The sequence below is a fragment of the Lotus japonicus genome, chromosome 6, assembly GCF_012489685.1.
Source record: "Lotus japonicus ecotype B-129 chromosome 6, LjGifu_v1.2".
Classification (NCBI taxonomy): Eukaryota; Viridiplantae; Streptophyta; class Magnoliopsida; order Fabales; family Fabaceae; genus Lotus; species Lotus japonicus.
In genome coordinates, this window is record NC_080046.1 from 20,142,527 (window position 1) to 20,161,920 (window position 19,394).

Below are 19,394 nucleotides of genomic sequence, written 5' to 3' on the forward strand. Positions count from 1 at the left end.
GTTTTTTTCTAATATATATTGATTGATATTGATGATATGTAGTAGTATTTTCTGGATAAAAAAATTAAATATAAGAAAATGATACCAACAATGTGTTAGTCTTGTGGAAAGTAAATTAAATCTCATAAAAGTAAAAATGCCAGTTCAATTAAGTTATTTGTTGCTTTAAAAACAAGTTATTTGTTGAGAGGGCTGTTATAATTTTCCCAATGGATAGAGACATTAAGATTAAAAAAAATATTATGAGGAAATTATGGACGCGTAATTTATATAAAATAAAACAATTATCGTAATTAATTTTAAAAGACATCCATTATATAAAATAAAACAATTATGGGAGGTATGGTGCGTGACCAACATGGTGTGTGGCAATTTGGATTTTGCGCTGGTGTGCTTGAGGGTGATTGTTTAGCTGCAGAACGTAGTACTCTTCGTATCTTCTCTGGAGGAAGAATATTCGTAAGACATACTGCGAGTTTGATTGTAAGGAGGTTGTTGATCTTCTTACAAGGGAGCGGTTTCGTCTGCATGAGTATGCTAGTATATTTATGGACATTAATCTCTTGCTTGCTCGTGAGTGAGATATTAGGTTTCGTCACATTCGTCGAATCCTCGGGAGGCCAATGAGCCGGTGGATTGTTTGGCGAGTTATGAAGCTTCTCAGCAGTGTGCTTTTACTTATTTTGATAACCCCCCAGATATTGTTGTCTCTCTTCTGTCCCGATATGTGTTAACTTTGTAGTTGTGTTTGTTTATTTTTCCCATTAAACACAAAAGAAATTATGAAGAAATGATGGATGTTTAATTTTAAAAAAATATAAAATTATCGTAGTTAATTTGAAAACAGATCCAATTATAGATCATCAGTTCTATATAACACGACGTCGTGCACGACTAGCACAACTTAATATTTTTCATGCTTATGATTTGAATCACAGGCTTTTTTCTTTTAAATTTTATTTTTTTAGTTTTAAAAACAGTTATTTTTTAAAAGAAATATTGTATCTCACACACGGATGCTTTGGTGAGACAAGCTTCTCAGGAGCATTGGCAGAAGAAGATTTGGAGGCATCCTCTTGCTAGTTTGACTACTTCTTTGTATTATGATACCTTAGATTAGTTGGTTTGTTTCTATTTTATCCTTCTCTTATTACTGAAAAAACAGTGTCTGAGGGTTCGCACAACACGTTCAGCATTTTGCTCTAATTTTTATGTTTTCTTCCTCTTTTCCACTTTTCCTCTTAGGTGTCTATTGCACAATCTATTTATAATCTATCTATAATCTATCTATCTATAATCTATCTATTTATCTATAATCTATATAAAAGTAGAGTTTCTGCAGCCTTGAGGGCAAATAAGTCATTCAACAATTCAATGCACAATAATCTAATTTTTGGCATTGACATTTTAGTAAAAGTACACATTATTTCCAACAGATGAAATTACAGCCGTCAGATCATTTCCAATTTCTTGAGTTCTTGCATTTCAGCCGTTTCTGATTTCTAGCGACACTTTCTCTTCTCGCTTATGTTCCAGCCATTTCAAGTGACAATTTATTGAGAGAAAATTAGGGGTTTGAACGTTCTCTTATATTTAATTGATTTAGACATGTAGTTCACCCACTGACAATTTTCATTCAGTACCTCCTATCTGATGCGAGAGAGAGGACAGGTTAATTTTACATTCTCATTTCTTCTCCTGATGTATTTATGTTTCCTATCTGCCTATCGGTTTCCAGAAGCTTTGCCCCAGGATCTATTAGCTTTGCTCCAAGCGGTGGTGGGTTGAGGGTTTTGATTTCGAACAGTGTGCGGAAAACCATCCAGAACATCAAGGAGACACGGGTAAGGGAGGAGGATGAGATTTATACGATGCTCAAGTTCAGTATTTTCCCTAGTGAGACTGCACATAAGCTTCTCCTTCATGGTATCATCATTTACTTATGTTTCTTTGTTGTCGGGTTATTTCGATCTTGATGTTGAACTCTTTTGTTCATTTTTTAGCCACCAATCCTGAAGATACTATGAAGCAGTGTAAGTCTTTGTTCCAAGTTAAGTATTTTCCACAGCTACGTGTTACTGAGAAGAGATGAGAGCAATTGTACAAATGACGCTTATACTCGGAAGCAAGAGGTACAACACCAAAACCTTTCAACACTATTCTGCTGCCATATTTTTTGCAGTGGTTCAACCAATGTTTCTTTTAATCATGCTTCAGCTTTTTTGCGTTCTTATATTGATGGCTTGGCATATTTCTACCTGATAGCTACCTCTATTATGTGTTAAAATTATCTTTGTGCCAGATTCACTAATTAGAAAAAAGACTGAAAGACCAATTTGAGGTCTGAAGCATGTTGGCTCTTGGATACAGACCAAGGTTAGTACTAAAGCAGAATCTTTTATTTTTTTCTCCAGTTATGTGCAAATTCTTATGAAACTAATTTACTTCAACAGGTTAAATTAATTCATTTAAAATTTGAGGGTCATCCTTGCAGAAATCAGGAGAATGAAATATTCTACATGGAAACATCTTCTAAGAGTGCAGAGAACATTCTTCTCTATGAAATAGGTATGTTTTGAATGTCTTTAAAATACTTTGTCTGAAATGTAGTTATATTAAACCAATCAAATTCAAGTTTTTGGAATATATAGCATACAAATTGGATCCATGTGTATATGTCCTAATTTGATATTAATAGGTACTTGGATGTTGTTTGGAACGAACCAGGAAAATGTCCCACCTTGATCGGAGGTATAATTCATGCCATCTCTCATTTATAATTAACTACATGTTTCTGCATTATATGTGTGTATAGCACTGCTCAATTGAGGGGATTCCGGATAGAAACATGGATATGGTTGATAATCAGGATACTTTGCATACCACTACTAAAGTTACACATGCTTATTTAACACACTGAGGTACTTTAAGAGCCCAATTTATGATGGAAATCGTATTGCAGAATCCATGGGACAACTTTCTTAATCATAAAAATGGAGGATAACATGGTGGAGGTTCCATTTTTTTTGAGAAATTGGACATCTTCTATGTGAGGCTCAAGTGTCATCTTAAACATAGACAAAAGGTGAATTCCATGTCTTAATTTTTGTAGTATTTTAGAACAAATAGAGATGTTTTGGTTTGGAACTCTTACCAGTAGAATTGTTCCACATTACTTCATATAAATTGTTTTTACGGGTATATATTATGAAGAGGCGATTCAGAGTTCTATTCAATATTTGAGACCAGAAGGATTACCTGCAGTGGTGGTTAATCAGATTAGGATTCTTTCAAGCTCAAAGAAGACAAGTAACTGGATATAGGTTTCAGTTAAAAAACAAAATTAGTCCTATTTTCCTTCCTTTTTTAATCCGTTTTGTGCACCACAAAAACTTAGAGAGTTAATTGTACTTTTAGTCCCTCTACAATACCATGTGTAATTTTGGTTTCCCTTATATTTTTTAGCAGATTTAGTCCCTAAATTTTTTTAAATTGTTAGGATTAGAATTTTGATTAACTATTGATCTACCAACTACGCAGGTTCAACTATATGGCTATATCAGAATGTCACCCTTTTCTTTTAATCATTTTTGGGTCCTGAACCCTCCAATTTTCACCCTTTTTTCTCCATCTTGAATACAATGTACTAACTTAATTTCCTTAACTTATTTTCCTATCCATTGTGTTAACAGGTGAAGTGCTTCTTATTGTCCTCTTCCGCTCCGGTAAGTCCTCAATTTTTTACTTCATGTATTTCCACTTCGACATATCTAGAGGCTGAGCGTCTTTCAGTTTCATGTTTTGATTTCGGCCTATTGTTTTCTCACTCATGCTTCCTTTCAATTTGTGCTTCTATTGTCCTCTCTTGGTAAAATCCTCTTTTAATTTCATTTTTTGTGACTTTTCAGTCGACCCTTTGTTTTTTCAAGCAAAATGTTTGTATTTATCATACACAATTACACATATTCTGATTGTAGTTACAGTCGTTACATTTCTCCCTTTTTTTCATTTTAAATATGGTGTACTAATTACTCTAAATTTTCTCTTTATGTTAACAGGTGAAGTGCTTCGTGGTCCTCTTCCGCTGGTGGGAAGAATTCTTAATTATTTGTCTTCTACGTGTATTTTCACTTCGACATCTGAAAGCTTTTGTTGCATGTTTTGATTTAGGTGCTTTCCGAAGAATTTTCGCCTGAAAGTTTTTTGGATTTTGATTTTAAAACCGCTTTGTTGTTGTTGTGAAAATGGAACATCGTTTAGTGTTTAGTTGATGTATAGAAGTTGAGTATTCATTTACACTCATATTTCTCTTCCATCTCATTTCCACAAATTTCTCTTCCTATATCTCTCTTCTATTCTTATCATATCATTTATCATATCTCTCATTTCTTCTTTATCCCACAAGGTGGACGTGAATATTTCATTTGTGAACAAAACATTTTTGACAGAAACGGGAAAGAATAATTTGATGATTCTTCTTCTAAGTGTTGCACAGTGCACACCGTGAAATGGAATAAATATGAATTAAAATGTGTTCCCTTCGTGTAGCTCTGTAATAATGTAATTTTTTTATCTTTGTTCCCTTCCTTCAACATCTTGAGACACATCACTAGGTAGCCATTATAGCTCACCTAAATTTAATCTATAGAGCCTCTGTTCTTCAGAATATCCACATTAATTGGAGTGTGGATATTATATTTAGGTACTACATTTTGAATTTTGAAGTTCTCATCTTGGTTCTAGCATTCTACATTTCCACACATAGAAAGTGTCTATATGTAAATGCAAACTCTTACAGTTTCAATATCATCACACAAGAAAATCCGGATTTTGGACGTTTACTGAGGTAATTTGCATTTGAGACTAAATTTTGAATTAAACATAATTATTAATTACAATGAAAAAAACACATTCAATGAACTGTTCACGACACACACAAAAATAGTTTAATCAATTGGACAAAAACTTTACCACTCTGAAAATTCTATTTACATGTGCTTACTAATATAGAAGTTATAAAATAAAATAAATATTCTAAATGTGGTACTTCAAGGAGACTTTAGGCAAATTTTTAACAGTTGTGTATAAAGGTAGAATGGAGGATATTATCCATGCCATTATCAATGCCTCTTATCTTTGAGATCATTGTCAGGTACTTTCACATTTATCCCTATAATGTCAGTTTTCAATTTAATCAATCATTACAAAACCAAATAAAAATTAACCCATTAGAACATATATTTCTAACAATAATATAATTTAATAAAATATTTTATGCTTCACAAATTTGACCCAAAAAAATCTAAAATGACTACTGTAAACTATTAACACCAACTATAATAATAGTTCTTATTTTTGGAACATGAGTAGGCACTTTAATTGACAAAAAATATGAGACTAAACCGGAAGATTAGATGCAGAGGTTGCTGAGTAAGATGAAAATGCAGGTAAGCACATATAAGATGAAAATGCCCTGAACATCCCTCGAGAATTTTTTATTCCACATACAAGTGATCCAATGACTTCTATAGTTAAGTCTACTTATCCATCTTTCCTTGAAAACTACAAAGATCCACAATTTTGTCAACATTGTGCTATTTTAACTCCTACAAATGAGATCGTTGATAATTTGAATAAATACATGATGTCATTGTTGCTTGAAGAAGAGAAAACTTATTTGACTGACGATATGTCTTCATACATCAATTGTGACAGCCAATATGATATCCACACACCAGAGTTTTTAAACACAATACACTATTCCGGTTTGTCTAATTGTCAATTAAGGTTAAAAATTGGTGCTTCAATAATGCTTATAAGAACATAGACCAATCAGCTGAAATGTGTAATGATACACGTTTGATTATTACTCGAACGAGGACATATGTTTGGAAGCAAAGGTTATATCTAGAGCAAATGCCAGACAAAGAGTGTATGTACCAAGATTAACATTAACTTCATCAGATAGTAGAATTCCTTTTAAATTTCAAAGGACACAATTTCCTATAGCATTCTCTTTTTCCATGATAATAAACAAAAGATAAGGACAATCATTAAAATAGTGGGGTTATATTTTCCAAATAAGTGTTTTCACATGACCAATTATATGTAGCATTCTCCAAAGCCACGCACCATAAAGATTAAGAATCTCTATTTGCGATAGTGATGACAACAATATTCATAGAACTTCAAATGTAATTACAAATAAGTCTTTCACAATTTTATATGAAGAAGATCTTTTTACAGGAAATGTGCAACGATACACTCTCAACTTTATTCTCAATGTAATTAGTTCAATTGCAAAAAACTTTCATGGCTATTTTTAGTAAATATATGTTACTTTAACTCCATGCAATAAATTATTCAATAGATATAAAAATACCATCAATTGAGCATTTAGGAAAACAAATACAAAAGATAAAAATAAAATAGCAACTCAAAAAAACAAAAACAAACTATAAGTACAGAAAAAATTACAAATTTTTGATTTCATATATCTAAAATAAATTTAGTTTGTTTAATCCATAAAATATCTCTAAAAAACACACAAGTTAAAAGAAACACACAAAAAATGAATATCCCCCGTGCATCGCACGGGTAAATGTACTAGTTTGACATAAAAACAGTGAGTTATGTAAAGTGAATGCAATAATAAGGCCTCAATTCATGCAGAAAACATAGGATAAATATTATGCAAAATATATTTTCATCACTGTCCCACTTGCATTTGTTGTTCTTCTCTTCATCCTACTTTACCTGCTATTGTTTCCTTGTGGGAATAACTTCGGGTTAGAATTATATTGTGTGCGAATAAGAGTCTCTCCTTGACTTAGTTTAGATTTTGATAAAGACAAGATCATCAAAAAAAAAAAGTTAAAGACCATGAAAATTAACAACCATAGTTCTAAATTTAAATAGATAAGTTTTATTGCTTTCTAGTTTAACTCTTTATCTTTCATAAATAATTTTTAAGTTTAATATCACTTAAGGCTCATTAAGACTTAAATAATGAGGCTGAAATGTTTTCCAAATGTGCTTTTGGTCGAGCTGTCACAAGATTTTTTCACTTTAATTGGAAAAAAAAACATTCGAAAAGAAAACGGAAAAAAAATGTATAGGAGCAGAGTGAAAAATGACCAAATTATGAGAAGTTATAATTGTTAAGTAATAATTTGTTTATGAAAATAATACATAACTAATTCAATTTTTCTTATATAACAAAATGTTATGGTAAATCTTAATCATCATAAACATGATTATATAAACTTAATAGCACATATTTTCAACAACCGACCTTAGCTCAGTTGGTAGAGCGGAGGACTGTAGTTGGGTCTTACCATGCTGGTATCCTTAGGTCGCTGGTTCGAATCCGGCAGGTCGGAATTTTTTCATTTAACAACAATTTTTTTTCCTCTCACCATTAGCAGCCACAATATGTAAAACTCTCTTATTTCATGTGTTTCCAAATAAAATGCTATTTTTCATTGGCAGAAGATATAATAATATACCTCTTTATTCTCCCCTTACTTCCAACACACAAAATTCAATTCCATAATTTGAATTAATAAAACATTGATCATGGCTGTGAAATAAAACTTACATATCCAAAAGGCCGCAAAGTTCTTCTAATTCTCAGGAGTTTAAGCTTTCTGGTCCACTATGTAACCATTATTGTGGTTTTCTTATTTAGATGAAATCAAGGGATCAATGAGGAAGGATTTTATATTCTTGTACAACTCCTTGGGTTTCTCTGCGTTAAGTGCATGCCCTGCATTCTTAATGATCACTAGTTCTGCCTTCACTCCAACATGCCTACACAACAATCAGGTAAATGCAAAAAACAATCAAAACAACAAAGCTGTAGGAATTGCTTCACTAATCTCAAAAGGTTTGACTTCCACATAATTCTCATAAATTATATAGAAGTGCCGGGAAGATAAAATCAATTGTGAACTTCATTTTCTTAAAACTAGTACTGTACTGGTGCATGATATTATGAAAGGTACAAATTTATAATATCTATGATAAAGAAACTAAATAGAACACACATGTATGTCATATAATTCATCAACTGTTAGTCAAATTTTAGTAAAATCATCCTTATAAATTACATTGCAGTAGCAGTAGTATCTCTCGGTTCGATCCCTTGCAAGGCAACCTTAATGGTTGAATCTTCATAAGAGTTGTAGCCCTTTAAGTTAGCTTTGCTTAAAGGACCATCTTCAGAGTATATGATTCCTAAAACTTTTTTTTTTTTTTGAAAGGATTCCTAAAACTTAGAATCATGTAAATTGTAATAATTGTGACAATGAGCTTCACATCATTTCAATGAGGTTGGATATACAATATAAAATCATATATAATCAAATTTTGAAATTCTTGCTATAAGTAAAGTCAAGTTTGAAAAATAAAAAAATTGACGCAAAAAATTAGGAATGAAAATAAAGACAAATTCAAAATTAATTGCCGATTACAAAATCAACTAATTTTGTAAATTTGTTAATATAATTTTAGGAGTTCAACATTTTTGAACTAACAATATTGATGAGGCAAAATTGTTACCATCATTTTAGGAGTTTATCATTATTGAAATTTAAAATATTAATGATGCAAACAAATATTTTAGATATCAAATTATTCCGAGACACGTTAATATTTTGAATTTTCATAATATACAAAATAATATATATGACATCAACATCTTACTATGAATAGTAAATAAAAAATGAAGAGTCAACTAAGGATTCGAAGTCGAGATGACACGTATCAAGAGTTTCTCATTTTGGATTCGAATTTATTATATGATTATATATGATTACCTTTTCAGTCTGTGAGCTAATTCTAGTGTGAATACCAAGTCTTGTTCTCCCCATATAATTTGCATAGGCTGCTTCATTGAAAACGTAAGCCATTGAAAAGTTAGAGTACAAGAATGCAGATGACGTAAACTTAACTCAATAAAAAAATTCAGGAGCAATAAACAAACCTGGGTTATCTTAGGAAGATTAGACAATTTTCTATCCTTATGTAGTGCTTGGATTAATTCCTTCTTCTCTTGCCAATATTCTGTACACATCACCTGCAAGGGAATAAGGCCAGCTTTAGAGAGTTTCACTAAAAAGGTAATTCCATGTTTGTGATATTCACATAACGGTAGACTAAACAAAAAGGTAAAAAAAAAAAAAAGACTATAACTATATATGTATGATACTATTCAAGAATTGATAGACACAATCAATTCTAGCTTGAGAGAAGCTTTTATGAGCGGTGGACAGTTACGGTTTTTCGGTTGACCGAGATGGTAAAGCTAGGATGACGCAAGTAGTTTGACGAAATCCAAAGAGAGACACGTGAGCAACAACTTAGCCAGTCGGTGGCATCGCTGTCTAGATGAATCCACTTTTGACCTCATTAGTAGGTACCTAATTTCCTTCCCAACATAAATTTAATCACACAATTCCCTCTCTCCCGTACAATTCTAATTTCACCATCCTCTCCTCCTTAAAGAAGCTCTCAAAACTTGTCTAGAGTATATATGTATGTTTATATGAATTCTTAAGGCATAGTAATATATTATGCTCATGAAGTTTTGTCTATATAACTTTTTTTAAAACAAGTAGCTTCATGAATAAAGATAAATTGTTGCCAAAGTATTATATTTAAGGTAAGACAGCTGGAGAAGTGAAGAGTTTCTGTTTGGACCCCAATAGTAACTTTGGTAAAGAGATTATGATAGAAATTATTAGAAAATTGATTTGGTGAAAAGTCAAAATCATAGAGAGGAAGCACCACCACTACCACTTACTTCAATGAAATCATTGAGAAAACAATTAGGCAAGACTTTGATGGGCTTGGCGAACGTGAGCTGCACCAGCTGCTTTACCATCTCCGGCGTCCGCGGCAGCAAGACCTCAACCACCTCGTCAACAGTTTTCATCTGAAACATCCCTTCCTCCATGTCTTTGTCCTCCAACGACACACCGACACAGATGACCACCACCTTTTCCACGCTCTCTGAGAACACCGCCGCCATGTTGTACGCCACAAACCTGCTGTAGCTGAGCCCGACCACGCTCACGTTCCGGACGCCGTGAGCTTTGACAACAGCCATGACGCACTCGGCTTGGAAGCGCTCGGACCTGTCGGGTCGGGTCGAGTGGGAGTCACCGAAGAAGAGCAGGTCAGGGATGAAGAGATTGAAGTGGTGCGCGAGGGGTGATATGAATGGGCCCCACTGCCACATTGTGTTGGCTCCGATGCCGTGGATGAGAAGAAGGGATGGCTTGAAGGGTTGTGCAATTTTGGGATCCAGCAATGCATGACGGTGCCGCCGCCGAGATCGGTGGTTGTGGATTTGAGGCCGATGGAGGAGAAGGAGTGGCGAAAGCTCCAGTTATGCCACGCGGTGAGGCTCAACCATGACTTGAAACCCATTTTTAGAGTGCGTTGAATTTTGTGTGGAAATTAACGAAGAGGATAAGATGTGTTCAGTGAGAAAATGAAAATGATGGGTCTCTCTGTTTTTTAGAGCTTACAAAGTTGAGTGTTTTAGATGATGACACGGAGTTGAGTTCAGTGAACTAGGACATATGCAACTATTTAACTACTTTTTGGAAAAAGATCTGTTCACACACATTTCTTAAGTAGCAATTTGGAACCTTGAAGCCACACAATAAATGTGATGATATCATTTAGATTGACCTGTTCACCTGCCTTTATAGTTGTCGTGTGTGATATTCACCATAAATTTGATGATATCATTAAGATTGACGTGCCTACCCACCGTTAGCATTGTTGTCAAATAGTCAGCGGGCGAGCTCGAACCCACACGCGTCACTGCGTATGATATCCATCCTCCAATTGTTGTGTTTGGAGAATCATAAACGACATAATTTGCATTGAACACTCGTACCTTGAGAGCCCAAAATGACATGATTTACATTGATTCACTATTAATGCCATCAATTTGAAAAACCAATCAAACAACATGTTGACAATTTATTTAAAGGGATCTATTATTAAAAATCTTTTGTGCATGGATTTATTTAGATTTCTCTTTAATTATTAGGGACAAAAAACATATTTGGCCCTAAATAAATTATAAATTTATCACTAAATAGACCAACTTGCTAAACAATTTGTAGACAATTAATTCATAAATAAGTCAACAATATTATATCTAAATATAGATTTTCTTTTTTGAAATGTATTTAAATATAGGTCAATAATTGTATAATTTTATGGTATTGTATTTCTCAACGGATATTCTCTTAATAATAAATTTTGTATATTGTACTAAAAAATATTTCATGCTTTATTTAATTTAAGTAATATGTATTGTCTCTTTTTTTTTTAATGAAAGTTCATTGTATTAATAAGCAAAAGCAGAGTCTGCTAACAATGTTTCAGCAATACAAGAAGGGGGAGAGTCCCACCAAATCCAATGTGGAGAAGATATAGCATCAGAGGCTAGCTTATGAGCAGCCTCATTAGCCTTTCTAATAATGTAAGACCCAAGATTTTAAAATTAAATAAATAATTAATTTCTAACTCACGCATAGGATTATGTGTAAGCGTGAGAGGAACTTGACTTGTACTTGATGGTTGGATTAGTATTATGAAGAAGAAAACGTTAGTAAACGACTAATTTGCACTTAAAGACACGATGGAAACTAATTCCAAAAATCTTCAGAGAAATGTTAGAACTTCTCTTAATCTTTCCATGACAAGCATTTCGATACGAAACCCTGAAATGTACGAAAGTCCGATTCTAGTTCTCGGAGGTTTGTCGAAACTAAATCCCTGATAGCTCAAGAAACCTAGAGTAAACTGTTGATAAAGACTTTTTCTATTCGGAGCTTCAAACGAAGATTCCACACGCGTACACCCATTTCTTTCGATGTTTCTAATCTTTTTTCAGAAAGAAGTTTTCCCATCCGACATCAACTGCAAAAAGTAGTTTTTCGGGTAAAATAGATTTTACATCGACTTTGGATCGTTTGCTTTAATTCTGAGAAACCTGTTTTGAGTTCTGGAATTCTGTCGCCAGAACCTATCTTAGAATTCACGGAGGAATATGCAGGAAAAATCGGAATCGCGAAATATTCATTTTCCCGCGTTTTCCATTTTCTATAAATAGCTTGAAAAATGAAAAAAAAGAAACAAAAAAGATCATCACCATTTTCACCATTGTGGCCGTGGGTTTCAAGGAGGAAGGAGGAGAAAAAGTTTTTCGCCGATTCTTGTCTGATCATCGCACAGTTCGTTGCTACGCGTAGGCCTCGAGGTACTGATGCTTTTCCTTACCTCTGATCGTAAATTATGTCGCTTTTCTCTATGTTTTTCTGTGCTCAAAGTTTCGAGCTTTTTGTAAAACTGTCCAAATAACTTGATTTTAGTGTCTAAACATATTCCCTACTAACCCAAGAGTACTTCTAGCGGATTACATTTCTCCGAATCTCGCCGAATCGCCGCCGAACTTCAATTCTGCTCAAAATACCCATTTCTGAAAAAGGTTCCGCCTTTTGAATAAAAAACTCTCGTCTGAGCTTAGCGTCAGTAGGATTAGTTGTTATAAATGTCGTTAGGATCACGCTCATCCAATTTATTTTTCAAAATTCTGATTTTGAGTTTCCGAGCTAAAAATATTGACCAAAATACCCCTGCTCTAGTTTTCGATCCGATAATTTTTCTGAGAGTTTCCCTGGCCTAGATATCGCCTAAGAATACCTAGGAATTAAATTAGATCGAAGAAAAAGTTCGGAAACCCTATTTTTGAGAGTGGCCGAAACCTGTTTGTTAGGGTACCGTATCCAAAAATAATTTTTGGGTCTCTATGACCTGAGCTATAGCGTAGCTCTTTCGATTGTCGAAATTTTGGCTCCGGTTTCGTGTCATTCCGAGTTCTGTAGCTCGAGTTATGCTCATTTTAGCGAACGAAGTCTCCGTTGTCCATTCGTGCCCAAATGTGAACTCTGAAGCTTTAAAAGCTTTCTTTACGATTTCAATTAGTATTATTAGATCGTGTTACTCCTAGTGATGCTTGTGTTGATGATTGTGTTTTCTTTGTTCTAGGTTCGCAATTTCCATGCACAACTGCTACTCACGAAGGTAAGGGTAACTCAGTTTTAGAGTGTCCTTGAGTCTTGCATGTATTTATCGCACTGCCTGCGTTTGAGATGAAGATGTTTATATTGATTGGCAGATGATTATGATTATTATGTTGAACTGGGAAAATGTTTTCTGGAGGTTTTGACCGAGTGAACTTATTGAGACGTGTGTCTCCGTTTTCTGAGAGTCTTCGGCCGTTTACTGGTTTCTGTCATTGAACTGAGTTGGTATACAATTGAGTTGATTTATGTTCGTTGATAATAGGAATAACATGTGGTTACTCCGAATTAATCATTGGTTTGGGCATTGTTGTTGACTGACTTGGCATATAGGCTTTGGTCCTTAAGTGGCGATGAGGTGGGTGTGGTCCCACGTGATTGTCCCGTCTTTCGAGGCGTTATAAAGTGGCAATGAGGTGGGTGTTGTCCCGCAGGATTGTCTCATCTTTCGAGATGTTCTAAAGTGGCGATGAGGTGGGTGTGGTCCCACGCGATTGTCCCTTCCGTAGTGGCGCTAAGTGGCGATGAGGTGGGTGTGGTCCCGCGTGATTGTCCCGTCTTGTGAGACGTTATTGATCGATCCATTTTGGTAGCAACATATAGTTGCATTATAGGGAACTAACACCTGACCCTATGTTGTTGGATTTTAGTTATTGGTTTATTGAAATCTGGTTTGATGTTACATTGTTGAGGTTATTATTATCTGAGTTAATCTATGATAAGTTGTTGATATATGAGTTTAGTGATGTTGCTAGTCTATTTACCATGCTAGGTAATTTAATTTGAATAGCATGATTTTCTCTTTTATACATGGTAATTGCATGGAGTTAACCCTTTCTATTTGCTACTTGTTGTTTGGGCGCTTAACGCTATTAGGCGATGAAGATCCTTCCGCCGAAGCTTAACTGCTCGAGTTTGAGATCGGGTCGTAGGCGGTGGAGTAGAGGTGTAAGAAGCAGCTTTGCTTCTCCTTTATGGATTATGTTTGAGTCTCCCTTCCTATATGAGAACTCTGTTATTTAAGCCTTGCTTCCGCCACTGTCAAAGTGCGCAATATTTATTCTAAACCTTACTTATGGTGTTGTAAACTATTATTAGAGTATATCGGGAAACAGGTTATTTAAATAAAGTTATGATATGTTTCCAACCTTTTAGCCGAAGTATTTAGTTGTTTTTCAGAAAAAAATTCCCTTGGATTTTAGGGATTGCAGTTTAGTCCTTAGACTTTGTTAGGTTACTAATGTGACTTCTCACTTGAGAAATTGGGGCGTTACATTTGTGGTATCAGAGTTTTGGTCTAGAAAACCATAGCTTTTGGGTAGAGTGTCTGCTTAAGATGTTTGAACCCTGAGACCGATTGATGGGGTGTCAATCAGAGGAAGAGTGTGCTTGATTTCTGTTTATATAGATTATTTTTGAAGGTTATTCGTAAGTGAATAACCTTTTGCTAGTTATTGTTAATTATACATTTGATATAACTATATACATAGTTAGTTATTATAGAACTTTTTGTTGTTCTGGCCTGAGTGTCTGTTGTGGTCTTTGACTGTTCATGAAAACAGGAACAGGAGGTTGCCACAACCGAACGAGACTCAAGGTTCAGACAACATGAATCCGATGGAGCAAGCTATTGCTAATCTGACTGCCCTTATGGCACAACAAGTTACGAACTCCGTTGCAAGTGAGGAAGCTGAAGCTCAACGTGCTACTACTGCTGTTTTGGTGGCTGCTCAAAACCAAGCTGAAGAGAATGCGTGAGGAGCATGAACTAGCTGCTGCTCAGACCAGGGGTCTGAACGATTTCAAGCGTCAGGATCCACCGAAGTTCTCTGGGGGCTTCGATCCGGAAGAAGCTGACTTATGGCTCCAGGAGTTGGAGAAGATCTTCACCTTTATGCGTACTACTGCTGAGATGAAAGTGGATTATGCGACCTACCTGCTGACTGGTGAAGCTGAGTATTGGTGGCGTGGGGCTAGGGCTATGATGGAGGCTGACCATCAAGCCATCACTTGGGAGTGTTTCCGTGGAGCTTTCCTGGACAAGTACTTTCCTAATAGTGCTAGAGCCGCTAAGGAGGCAAAGTTTCTGAGACTTCGTCAAGGAGGCATGACCGTTGCTGAGGATGCTGCAAAGTTGGAGTCGTTGGCTAAACACTTCCGCTACTTTAGAGGACAGATAGATGAAGGCTATATGTGTGAGTGCTTCATTGATGGGCTGAGTTATGAGCTGCAGAGGGCGTTGCAACCGCTAGGACTGAATCACTATCAAGTGCTGGTGGAGAAGACCAAGGGAATTGAGGCTATTGATAATGCAAAGGGCAAGTTCCAAGGTCTGAACAAGCCTTACCATGGAAGTGGAGGTCCGTCTAGGGCTAACCAAGGTAGAAATGACAAGGGCAAGCACTTTCAGAAGAAGCCGTACGTTCGCCCTCAGGGTAGGGGGACAACTTCTGGGTCCTTTTATCCCTCGGGCGGGAATGCAATTGCACCGAGACCCATGTCAGTGAGTTTGGAGGGTGTGACTTGCTTCAAGTGTAACCAAAAGGGACATTATGCCAGCCACTGTCCCGAAGGTCCTCTGATGTGCTGGAACTGCAACAAGCCAGGCTATCTCGCTAGGGATTGCAGGATTCCTAAGGTTGAGGTTGCTGCAAATGTTGCTGGGGCTAGGAGGCCTACTGCTGGTGGAAGGGTCTACTCGATCAGTGGAACTGAAGCTGAGGAAGACGATGGTCTGATCCGCAGTACCTGCGAGAGTGCGGATAATTCCCTTATCGCGCTATTTGATTCTGGTGCTACGCATTCATTTATAGATATAGCTTGTGCGACAAGGTTAAAGCTAGAAGTGTCAAAGTTACCGTTTGACTTGACAGTGTCTATCCCTGCATCTAAGAGCTTAGTAACTAACACTGCATGTTTGGAATGTCCTTGGATGTACCTAGATAAGAAGTTTGTAGCAAACTTAATCTGTTTACCTCTCAAGGGATTGGATGTGATCATAGGCATGGATTGGGTGTCCCACCATCATGTTCTTCTTGATTGCGCCACTAAGGTTGTTATCTTTCCCGATGCTGGACTCGCCGAGTTCTTGAACTCGTACTTTTCAAAGCTTTCATTGAGGAAAGGAGCTTTGAGTTCTCTTTTGTCTACAACCGTGATGGAAGCTAAGGAGAATGGAGTACAAGGAATAGATGTTGTGCAAGAATTCGAGGATGTGTTCCCCGAAGACGTACCTGGAATACCTCCAGTCAGAGATATGGAGTTCACTATTGATATAGTCCCAGGCACTGGACCTATATCAATCGCACCTTATCGTCTGGCACTGGCAGAACTGACAGAGCTGAAGAGTCAACTTGAGGATTTAACCAAGAAGGGGTTTATTCGACCTAGCGTTTCTCCGTGGGGAGCGCCAGTGCTACTTGTAAAGAAGAAAGACGGAAGATCGCGACTTTGCGTGGATTATCGACAGTTGAACAAAGTCACGATAAAGAACCGTTATCCATTGCCAAGGATTGACGATTTGATGGATCAATTGAAGGGTGCTGCTATTTTCTCGAAGATTGACCTGAGATCGGGATATCACCAGATTAGAGTCAAAGACGAGGATATCCAAAAGACTGCGTTTAGGACACGCTATGGGCACTACAAGTACTTGGTGATGCCGTTTGGAGTTACGAACGCACCAGCCGTATTCATGGACTACATGAATAGGATCTTTCATCCTTACTTGGATCGCTTCGTTGTGGTGTTCATCGACGACATCTTGATCTACTCGAGGAATCGTGAAGAACACGAGGAACATTTACGTCAAGTATTGCAAGTTCTTCGGGAGAAGGTATTGTATGCTAACGCGGAGAAGTGTGAATTTTGGTTGGAAGAAGTGAAGTTTCTAGGACATGTCATCTCAAAGGAGGGCATTGTTGTGGATCCCAGTAAAGTGGAAGCTGTAACTGCTTGGGAGCGTCCTAAGACTGTGACGGATATTAGAAGTTTCATCGGTTTAGCGGGCTATTACCGACGATTCATTGAAGGCTTCGCTAAGATTGCAGGACCATTGACGAAACTCACTCGAAAGAATCAACCTTTTGCATGGACAGAGGATTGCGAGCAGAGTTTCCAAGATATGAAGGAGCGTTTGACGACCACACCAGTTCTGACATTACCACAAGAGAAGGAACCCTATGAGGTTTACTGCGATGCTTCGTACCAAGGGTTGGGTTGTGTGTTGATGCAACACCGAAAGGCTGTGGCTTATTCTTCAAGGCAGTTGAAGATACATGAACAGAACTATCCTACGCATGACTTGGAGTTGGCGGCTGTGGTATTTGCGCTCAAGATTTGGAGGCATTATCTTTATGGGAGCACTTTCACTGTTTTTAGTGATCACAAGAGTCTGAAGTACCTGTTCGATCAGAAGGATTTGAATATGAGGCAAAGGCGTTGGATGGAATTCATCAAGGATTATGATTTCACTTTGTTGTACCACCCAGGAAAAGCAAATGTTGTAGCAGACGCACTGAGTCGCCAGACAATTCATGTTTCATCGCTGATGATTAAGGAATTGGAACTTATCGAGACTTTTCGTGACCTCAGTTTGGGTATGCAAGTGACACCTGGAAAATTGAGCTTTGGGATGGTGACAATCACTAGTGATTTTCTGAACGAGATCAAGGTGAAGCAACTATTAGATGAGGAGTTGATCGAGAAACGAAACTTGATCATTTTGGGAAAAGCGTTGGATTTCGAAGTAGGAAACGATGGCATTCTACGTTGCAAAGGACGTGTTTGCGTGCCATATGACATGGAGTTGAGAAGGATGATTCTTGACGAAGGTCACAAGAGCAGATTGAGTATTCATCTGGGATCGACAAAGATGTACCAAGATCTAAAGTTGAATTTCTGGTGTTCAGGAATGAAGAAGAATGTAGCAGAGTTTGTGGCGGCATGTCTGACATGTCAGAAGGCGAAGATAGAACATCAAAAGCCTGCGGGTATGTTAAAGTCACTTGATGTGCCAGAGTGGAAGTGAGACAGTATCTCTATGGCTTTCGTGGTAGCTTTACCAGCTACGAGGAAGAGATTTGATTCCATTTCGGTCATTGTGGACCGTTTGACGAAATCAGCACATTTCATACCGGTGAAGACAACCCATAACGTGGAGGCACTTGCAAACGTGTATGTCGCTGAGATTGTACGACTTCATGGAGTACCCTCGAGTATTGTTTCTGACAGAGATCCGAAGTTTACTTCGCATTTCTGGAAGGCCTTGCACGATGCGCTTGGCACGAAGTTGAGGTTGAGCTCTGCCTATCACCCTCAGACGGATGGACAGACCGAGAGGACAATACAGTCATTGGTGAAGGTATGAAAAACGGTAGAAAGGGGGGGTTTGAATAACGTTTTCAAGAAAAAGCTTCCACCTTAAAGATTTTGACAAATCTTTCGAGAACTTAAGTGCTAAAGATAAGAGATAGAAAAGCACACAAGGATTTTATCCTGGTTCACTTGATAAATCACTCAAGCTACTCCAGTCCACCCGTTAAGGTGATTTCTTCCTTCTTAGAATGAAGGCAATCCACTAATCAGGTAAGAGTTACAACTGCACTTGAAACCTACAAGTGACTAACAATTACACTGACTTAGCTCACACTAAGATTCACTCTCTTAGTCATCTCTAGGATCCGATCAACCTTGATCTCCTAAAGGAACTAAACAAACTGTTTATCAAAGAATTGTTTACAAGAGATTTGCTTCTAAAAAGCTAATAGTAAACTCAATGAATTTCAGATGAAAGAAAGCTTAGAAGAATTTGAATTTGTCTTGCGCGTATGTGAATGCTTCTAGCCGCTTCTTTCAGTCTTCAGCCTCTTTATATACTCCAAGGATTAGGGTTGAGCGTTGCATGGGAAATGCTACCGTTGGAGGGCAGTTCTGGAAAATCCAGCTTCTGCTGTGTCTGAGACTGTTAGGTAGGTCGTCAGGAAGGTACAGTTGCTTTTGTACTTGGATAGCGACTTGACCTTTAAACCTAGGAGACTTCTGATCAGGAGAAAGCTTCATGTTGGAACTTGTGAAGCCGGTTGATCAGAGTCAGAGGGAAAGCCCAGATCCTCTGACCATTGTTTCTTCTGATTCTGAACTCAGAGGGAAGTACATGGTCTTCAGAGTATCTTGCTTCTGGACATCAGAATTTCACTAATCAGCTTCTGGATCTTCAGAGTCTTCTACACCATCAGAATATCTGAGCCTTCAGTGTTTCTTGGTTATCAGACTTTCTGGATCTTC

At 36.9% G+C, this 19,394-nt stretch overlaps 1 long non-coding RNA gene, 1 other non-coding gene and 1 pseudogene across 3 annotated transcripts; 2 read left to right on the forward strand and 1 right to left on the reverse strand.

The window, feature by feature from the left end:
* The first annotated feature begins 1,528 nt into the window (after positions 1-1,528).
* On the forward strand, positions 1,529-4,385 carry LOC130722032 (uncharacterized). Of its 2 annotated transcripts, none has more exons than XR_009013751.1 (8): positions 1,529-1,926; positions 2,004-2,132; positions 2,303-2,376; positions 2,495-2,568; positions 2,699-2,751; positions 2,963-3,085; positions 3,693-3,725; positions 4,059-4,385. It is a non-coding gene; the product is annotated as an uncharacterized LOC130722032 (long non-coding RNA). The 2 variants fall into 2 exon arrangements; XR_009013750.1 differs by having other exon boundaries at positions 2,454-2,568; positions 4,059-4,383.
* Positions 4,386-7,289: 2,904 nt separating this feature from the next.
* TRNAY-GUA (transfer RNA tyrosine (anticodon GUA)) lies at positions 7,290-7,382 on the forward strand. The gene is made up of 2 exons: positions 7,290-7,326; positions 7,347-7,382. It is a non-coding gene; the product is annotated as a tRNA-Tyr (tRNA).
* LOC130725068 (uncharacterized) lies at positions 7,364-10,434 on the reverse strand (annotated as a pseudogene).
* Positions 10,435-19,394: the final 8,960 nt, after the last annotated feature.